Source organism: Labeo rohita, unplaced genomic scaffold, assembly GCF_022985175.1.
Source record: "Labeo rohita strain BAU-BD-2019 unplaced genomic scaffold, IGBB_LRoh.1.0 scaffold_559, whole genome shotgun sequence".
Lineage (NCBI taxonomy): Eukaryota > Metazoa > Chordata > Actinopteri > Cypriniformes > Cyprinidae > Labeo > Labeo rohita.
Window position 1 is genome coordinate 43294 of NW_026129482.1, and position 8503 is coordinate 51796.

At 36.0% G+C, this 8503-nt stretch overlaps 1 long non-coding RNA gene across 1 annotated transcript; it reads right to left on the reverse strand.

Annotated features, from left to right (window-relative positions):
- Positions 1 to 369: 369 nt before the first annotated feature.
- On the reverse strand, positions 370 to 5722 carry LOC127161143 (uncharacterized). The gene is made up of 3 exons (XR_007826957.1): positions 5229 to 5722; positions 5023 to 5058; positions 370 to 4917 (listed from the first exon to the last, which is right to left on the reverse strand). It is a non-coding gene; the product is annotated as an uncharacterized LOC127161143 (long non-coding RNA).
- Positions 5723 to 8503: the final 2781 nt, after the last annotated feature.

Here is an 8503-nt window from a genome sequence, read left to right on the forward strand (position 1 = left end):
CAGCTGAACAAGTTCTTCTACAGTTTTTCTGTATTGTATAAAGCACTATAAAAAGGTGACTGGATGGGAAGGGAAGGAAAGAAGGCAAGCATTATTTAGTTAGTTAGCTAGTTATTGTAGTGTTAAACCAAGTAGTTAGATCTTGGTTTTGTTTATTTGCACTGTAAAAAATTTAAACGTAAAAAAACAGTGAAATGCATGGCAGCACAGGGTGCCAAACGTTTACCATTAATGGAAATAATGGTTAAAGACCGTTTTTTTAAAAAACGGTCAATGACTAGCAGAAGCAGCTTCCAAAGAAAAACTGTAAAATTAAGGACAAATATACAAAATTTTTAAAATATTTATTTTTTCTTTTTAACTGTTATTTTATAGGTATTCTTTGGGAAACAAAGCTTTTTTTGCAGTTAATCACTAACTAACAACAGCACACATACAAAAACTAACTATCATTGCATCAACAACTACACAGTTACAGCCTTTAAACAAAATGACATGCAGCATAACAGCAACACTTTCTTGTCTTCTCCTGGACTAAAGCACACGCTCTACTCTTCAGCACAATGGTAACCCACTAAAATCGGACAACAGAAACCCTTTAAATCCCAAAAGAATATTAAACACTAACAGATCTCTCTAGATTGCTGCATCTTCGCTTAATACAAACTAGTCTGACTTTGTTTCTTTCATACAAAACTTATTGAGAATTTACTGAGGTTTAGATGTTGGTGTTTAATTGAAAGGAATGAAGCTTGATTTTATCATTGTGAAGATAAACATTTGCTTTAGTTGTGCTTTTGATTTTCTTAACTGTTTTTTTTTTCTCTTAGTTGCTGTAGCTGTGCGTTTCTAAAGCACATTTGTTATTGAAAACCAGCAAGAAAGTGTCTAATCAAACAAAATTGGTTATGTTCTATGCATGACCTTGTCATCAGCAGAAATCTCATATCAGAACATGTTAATCACATGTCAGTCACTTTATGAGAAAGCTATATACACAAGATAGTGTAGAGTCACAGACATCAAGAATCTGGATATGAATCTCAACAATGGTGACAACTGACAAAATCACAAAACAAGCTTTTTATTGATTGTCACCATTGTTGAGATTCATGTGCTGATCCTTGATGTTTGTGTGTGTCAAAAAACCTAGCTGTTCAAAAATATATAAGACAGAAAAAAAAATTGTTGTTGTAATATTGTAGAACTACTGTAAAACTGCAGAACTTAAAGCCAACATACTCAACAATGACATTCTTGATACGCTCAGTGAGTCAGGCTACTATGATCAATAAACTGCTGACTGTTAACAACCAACTGTATCTGAACAGCTTTTCTATACTAGTTTTTGCTATAACACATGTGCCTAAAAACAGAAAAAAACCTTAATTTATACAGTCAAGGATCAAGAACACAACTAAAGCAAATGCTTATCTCCGCAATGGTGACTTCAAACTTTTTATTTTCACTAAAAACATTAACATATAAACATCTGTTAATTCTCAATAAGAAGTTTTGTATGAAAGAAATAAAGTCAGACTAGATGCTGAGATCTAGAGAGATCTGTTAGTGTTTCATGTTCTGTTGCTGTCAGTCATGTGATGTTTAAGTACTTAATTAATTAGTTAATGAGTTAATTTTACAGTCAAGGTGTTTGTTTGTAATAATTTAGGAAATGCCTGTAAATTAAGAGTGTTGTTAAATTATTTATATAAAGAGATTTGACTTTAATTTGAAGGTTTTTGTTTGGCACCCTGTGCTGCCAGTCATTTGACCGTTTTTTGTCTTTTGTTTTACAGTCGAGGTGTTTGATCATTAAATTCAGGAAATAGCTGTAAAATAACAGTGTTTGTCAGCTTATTTAAATAAGGAGATTTTACTTTACTGCCAGTCATTTGACCGTTTTATCATCTAACGGATTTGTTATTGTATTAATTACAGATTTTTTTTTTGTAATTTTACAATATTTGTTTGTAAATTAAGAAAACAGAAAACATACTGTATAAAAATACAGTAGTTTTTCAGTATAAAAAATGTGAATTACTGTGATTTGTAATTAATGTCATAATACTTAAAATAACAGCCAGGTTTTTAATTTAAAGATAGTTTTACATAGTTTTGACTGCAATTCAAAATAAAAGAAAACAACCTGAAAAAATCAGTTATTTTCCGTAAAATTACATTTTTTTTTTTTTTTTTACAGTGTGGGATATGCCCGTCTCTGAAGCTCTATTTATGTGGCTATGTAAAAAAATAACATAACTTTGAACACATAAATCTTAATTACCAAACCAAAAACCTCCTAAAATGCCAGAATATGGGCTATTATTTGATGCCAATATTGTTTTTTCATCTTTCACAGTTGAGAAATTGTAGGCCCATGGATTGTTGGATAGCATTCAGCTTTTGGAAAGTCATTTCCATGGTTTGTGGAACAACATTCTTCCACCTCAGAAATATTTTGAAGTTATAGTACAGGTGTGGTGAACTCCAGTCCTGAGAGCCGCAGCCCTGCAGAGTTCAGCTCCAACCCTAATAAAAACGCACCTGCCTGCAGCTTCCTAGTAACCCTTCAGACCTTGATTAGCTTGTTCAGGTGTGTTTGATTAGGGTTAAAGCAAAACTCTGCAGGGCTGCGGCTCTCCAGGACCAACGCTCACTACCCATTATAGTAAATGCTTTCTTCCTACTAATGGCGAGCTAAAGGCAGGGATTCTCAACTTTGGCCCGTGAGATCCATTTTCCTGCAGATTTCAGCTCCAACCCTAATCAAACACACCTGAACAAATTTCACTTGCAGTACATGATACACTTTCGTACACAAATGTGAAGTAACCACACACATGTGCTAAATGCTCAAACAAATGCATAGGAAATGTTTGTACACACCCATGTGAAATGCATGTTGTGACACCAATATGACATGTACAGTACATACAAAATCAATGTTAATTGCATTGAATCAAAATCATATTTGCATTCGCAATTAATGTTAACAAAATGTTGACATTTCAACAAAATACCATTATTGTGATCAGTGATTGCTTTATTTGGGCTCTTGACTCTTTGTCACTTGTAACAAAGTGCTAAAATACATTGTTGTGTTTTTTTTATGTGTGATGCTACAGTGTGAGATTACAGTAGTGGTACTGCTACCATACTTCTATGAATTACCAACAAAAACATTAAATTGCTGAATCAATTAAACATCAAGAATCAGTGTATGCAACTCAACATGGGGGACAATCAACAAAAGAAAATGTTATGCTGAAGTGCATGCTGGGCATCAACATAGTACAAAACTAATTCATGACTCCCAGCATACACTGCAATTGGTCCGTTTATCTGAATTAGTTTGATGATTGTCACCACTGTTGAGGTTTGTATGATGAGTGTTGATGTCTAAATATTTTTATTTTTCCACAGTATCTTTGTACTTGTGAAATAGAACATTTGCATATGTAATGAGAAACCACCAATATTGTTAAGTATTGTTTTTCAACTTTTTTGCAGCTTGACACCCATCACAAAGAGTTATCTACTCCAACTTAATTTTAAAATATTGCTTTCTTTTTTAAAGCTTGGGTGTTTACACTGTAAGCAAGAAAAGAGAATTGTCTGGAAAGCAAGAATCAAGAGCATAACGAACTTATCACAGTAATGGCGGTTTGTTGAAATTTCAACATTTTTTCAACATTAATTGCGGGTGCAAAAGCGATATTAATTCAATGCCATTAACACTGATGAATCAACTATTTTTTAGTATAGTATTTTGTTATCTGGGAATGCTACTACTAATATTCATAACTCAGCTTTTTATTTTATTTTAATTTATTTTTTATTATTATATCCAGCTGAAAATGTGCAAATCAGTAGCATTTCTTTAGAAAAAGAGTGTACAATTTAGATTGCAAACAGTTTAAATCAAAATTGGAAATATCACACAGCAATCTTAAATTACAAAAAAAATATTGAACAATTCATCCACACACTAATTACTCAACTTACTCTTACTCAGATACTAACTAAAGTGGTAGATGCAGTTGTGGCCACCATTAGTGCATTCATGGGAATTGACAGCATCTGACAAAGTACAGATCTACAATAGGTACAGCTGATACATTGTGTTTATAACCCCACCTCAGCAGTTTTTTTTTTTTTTTTTTTTTTTTTTTTTTTTTTTTTTAACATCTTGTAGCAATTATTTCTGTCAACTATTTCACTGGTGCCCAAACCTGTACCAGAGACCCTCAACACTTCACATTTTGTATGTCTGCTTCATCTAACACACCTGATTTAACTATTAGCTCATTAGTGCATACGGCAAGATCTGAGGCAAATTCCAAAAAGTGTTTTTGTGTTACTTATTTACAACAATTACAGCAATAATAAGAGATTCCCATTGTATCCAGCTAATGGGGTGATTAATGGTTATCATGGTAACATTCCAGGTGAAGATGAAGAAAATATGTCATTTTATATTGTTCCCTTCATCAGGTGCATTCCAAATGGCAAACCTTACATAAGAGCACTGCTCCCTCCAAAGTCCCCACTTCAAGGGTTCTGCTCTAGGACATATAGACGCTCACTTCTGACTGGAGAGAAATAATAAACGTGCAGTGTTGGGGAGTAAAGTACATTCCTCTTTAAGCTTTGATTTCACTAACTGAAATAATTATATGGATCATTACTAAAATCAAAAGACTAATCTTTATGTCTTACTTGTTCAACAGCTGTTTCCCTCAAAACATTTCCCTAACAGCTATACAGTGAGAATGCTAGATGAGGTAACTAAGTAGTGAGCATCAGCGTCACAGCACTTTCATGGTCACTTCTTGATCTTTTTTCAGTGTGATACAAAGTGTGACAAGACCAATCCAAGGGGACACAACATCACAGTGGATAGAAGGCTGAAGGCTGAAAAAAACAACAACAGGATATCATTTTAAACACATTGTATATGAACATCGCATGATTTTATAAAGAACATAAACAATGTAGTGAACATAAATGTTTGTTTACCACTGGCTGAATTTTTGACATCACTCTTCGATGACTCTGATGAATAAAATACAAAAAAAAAAAAAAAAAAAAAAACAGTTTATCCAGGCCAGCCATTCATCATTTTAAAAAAAGTAAAAGCATAATAAAATCCTTAAATAAGAGACCAATTATTCTTAACACAACAATTATTCTTAACACAATAGTGAATATAAATGTTTATTTACCACTGGCTGAATTATTGACATCACTCTTTGATGACTCTGAATAAAATACAAAAAAGAAAAAAAAAACAGTTTATCCAGGCCAGCCATTCATCATATTAAAAAAGTAAAATCATAATAATATCCCTAAGTGAGAGACCAATTATTCTTAACACAACAGAGAGCTCAGAAAAGAAAGTACATGCATACTTTTGAAGGTTTATAGGTGTAATGTTTTGTGTTGTTTATTCATCTTAATTTAGCAAGATGGACATTTTATATATCTATATCTGCATCCTTTTTGCAATTTTTTTTTCAAATGATCAAGCACAACTAGGATATTTATTTTAAAAAGCTCTCCTTCTGTGTTATGTAAAAGAAAGAAGGTCATGCATGTGAAAGACCAGGATGAGCAAATAATGAATTCAGGTTTATTTCTTCGTGACCTATGCCTTTAATGTACAGTACTGTGCAAAAGTCTTAGGCCACTAGTATTTTCATCAGCTAAAAATGGTTCAAAGTCAGTTAAAGTCGGTCTTTTGCTGTAGTGTGTCAGTAGGAAATATCAGTTTACATTTCTAAACATTCATTTAGCCATTAATTATAATAATCCAGTGAGATTTTTGTGTGGAGCACAGGCTGTTGTCACACTCCTTGTGCAAACAGAGATGTGATCTCTCCATCATTCAATCCAGTCTGTCTTAAGAAACAGAAAAAACGGAGACAGACTAAATCCAGAAGAACTGTGGCAACATCTCCAAGATGCTTTAAGAGACCTATACCTACAAAGCTACAGTACTGTTAAAATTTTTAGACAGTTAGGCACATAATATGAGGATGCTGTCAAAAACAATGTCATAAATAGATTTTCTTTATCAACGAACTTCTATTAATTAAAATAAATAAGCATTTGATGTGACCATCTTTTGTGTTTAACGCAGCTTTTGCCCTATGTGCACTTGTGCAGAGTTTTTCAGGTAGCTTTGCAGGTAGGTTACTTGAATCTTGGAGACGTTGCCACAGTTCTTCTGGATTTAGTCTGTCTCAGTTTTTCTGTTTCTTCATGTCATTCCAGGAAGACTGGATGATGGTGAGATCAGATCTCTGTGTGGAGCACTGGCTGTTGTCAGACTCCTTGTGCAAACAAAAATCTCACTAGATTATTACAATTAATGGCAAACAGAATGTTTGGAAATGTAAACCGATATTTTTTACTGACACACTACAGCAAAAGATAAAAATAACTTACTTTAAAACATTTATGAGCTGGTGAAAATACTAGTGGCCTAAGACTTTTGCACAGTATTGTATGTTGTATATATTTGTAAATTTGAATATTTGCATTTGAAAAGTAATTTTTGTCATTCCAAATAAGGACACTATCATTACAACAGAAAGTGGAACAACTCTCGCCAGTAAGATAGCTGCCTTTTTTTAACACTTAAGCAAATAATAAAATGGACCATAAAGGAAAGCAGAATTTCCAGTTCTGGACAATGATTCTTCTCATGTTGTGCTGAATTTTGACATTTACTTTTGAAATGTACTTTTGGTGCAACCAACTTCTTTAGATCATCTTTGAGATATTTCTGCACTTTAATTGGAGTCTACCTGTGACACATTTATTTCACAGAACTTGATTTGTTTCTTTTTGGTGGAACGAGCTCCAAGCCTCCACCTGAACTCCTAAGACCATCACATCTTTAAAAAAGCAGCTGAAGACATACCTCTTTGGCAAGTGCTTAACCACCATGTACACTCTTAGACCAATGCACTTTCAAAGCATTGTATCATACTAAGAGAAATTGTGCGCTTTTTTGTTTGTGGCTCACGAGTGGAATTACTTGCCGAGCCGAGTGCCTTACAAGCACCTCCCGAGCACATCTTGAGCTCCAGATAATTTTTAAAGAAATTTGACCGATGTATAGGCTCTCCACAATTTCTGAATAATACACAACTACATCACATCACATGTGTTGCCACTGTTTCATTTCCTGTTTTACCTAATTTGGTCTTGCTACTGTTCTTGTTTAGTTTAATTGATTAATCCAATGCACCTGTGTTTACCTGATTACCCTGTGTATTTAAGTTCCTGTTTGTTCATTTGTGGGTCTACTCATGATATTTGTGTGTCAACTCAAGCCTAAATTGTGGATTATCCCTTGTGTTTGTGTTTTTATTAAAAAAACATTTGATGTTTATTCTCGCTTCTGCGTGTTGTTCCTGACAACATACCATGACAGTTTTGTTGTATCTTGTGCAATTTTACCTGTTGCTGTAACGAAGACGCAGAGGTGGAATCCAAAAGCGGATGTTTATTAAAACAACAGCAAACATACACAATGAAACGTAATCCCAGCAGCAGAGAGGTTAGGCAGGCAGTGGGTCAAATACCGAGCAGACAGTCCAATAAAGCTACCGTAACAACAGGGGTAATCCAGAGAGCGATAGTAAAAAAGGCAGATAATGGTCAAACCTTGAAATCAGTCCAAACAGGCAAACAATCCAATAGGGGAAATCCGTAAATACAATAATCCAGAGACAGAGCAAGACGGCAACAGGTAATCAAACAGAGTAATAGAAAACGCTCGGTAAGGCAGGTTAAACTGGCAATACTTCGCAAAGGTGAGAGCACATGGTGAGTCCTTATATACTGCCAAACAGGAAGTGACAGTAGAAGCAGCAGAGGGAGCATGCAGGCAGTACTGGGGTGAGGGCTCCCTCTGCTGGCTTGGCGTTACAGAATCCCCCTAGGAGCGACTCCTGGCGCTCAAACAACAGTCCAGGTGGGTGGGGGAACAGAGGCAAAACAGGGGGTGGGATGGAGGGCCAGGTCCATGTAGAGCAGGTGGGCCTAGATCGTGGAGCAGGGACAGACAGTGAAGCACTGGAGGACCTGGATCGTGGAGCAGGGACAGACAGTGAAGCACTGGAGGACCTGGACCATGGAGCAGTGGCAGACAGTGAAGCACTGGAGGACCTGGACTGTGGAGCTGAGGCAGACAGTGGAACCTCGGAGGACCAGGGCCGTGGAGCTGTGGCAGGCAGTGGAACCCTGGAGGACCTGGGCCGCGGAGCTGTGGCAGACAGTGGAACACTGGAGGTCCTGGGCTGTGGAGCAATAGCAGACCGTGAAACACTGAAGGGCCCGGGCCGTGGAGCAATGACAGACAGTGGAACTTTGGAGGACCAGGGCCGTGGAGCAGTAGCAGACTGTGAAGTACTGGAGGGCCTGGGCCGTGGAGCAGTAGTAGACCGTGAAACACTGGAGGACCAGGGCCATGGAGCAGTAGCAGACT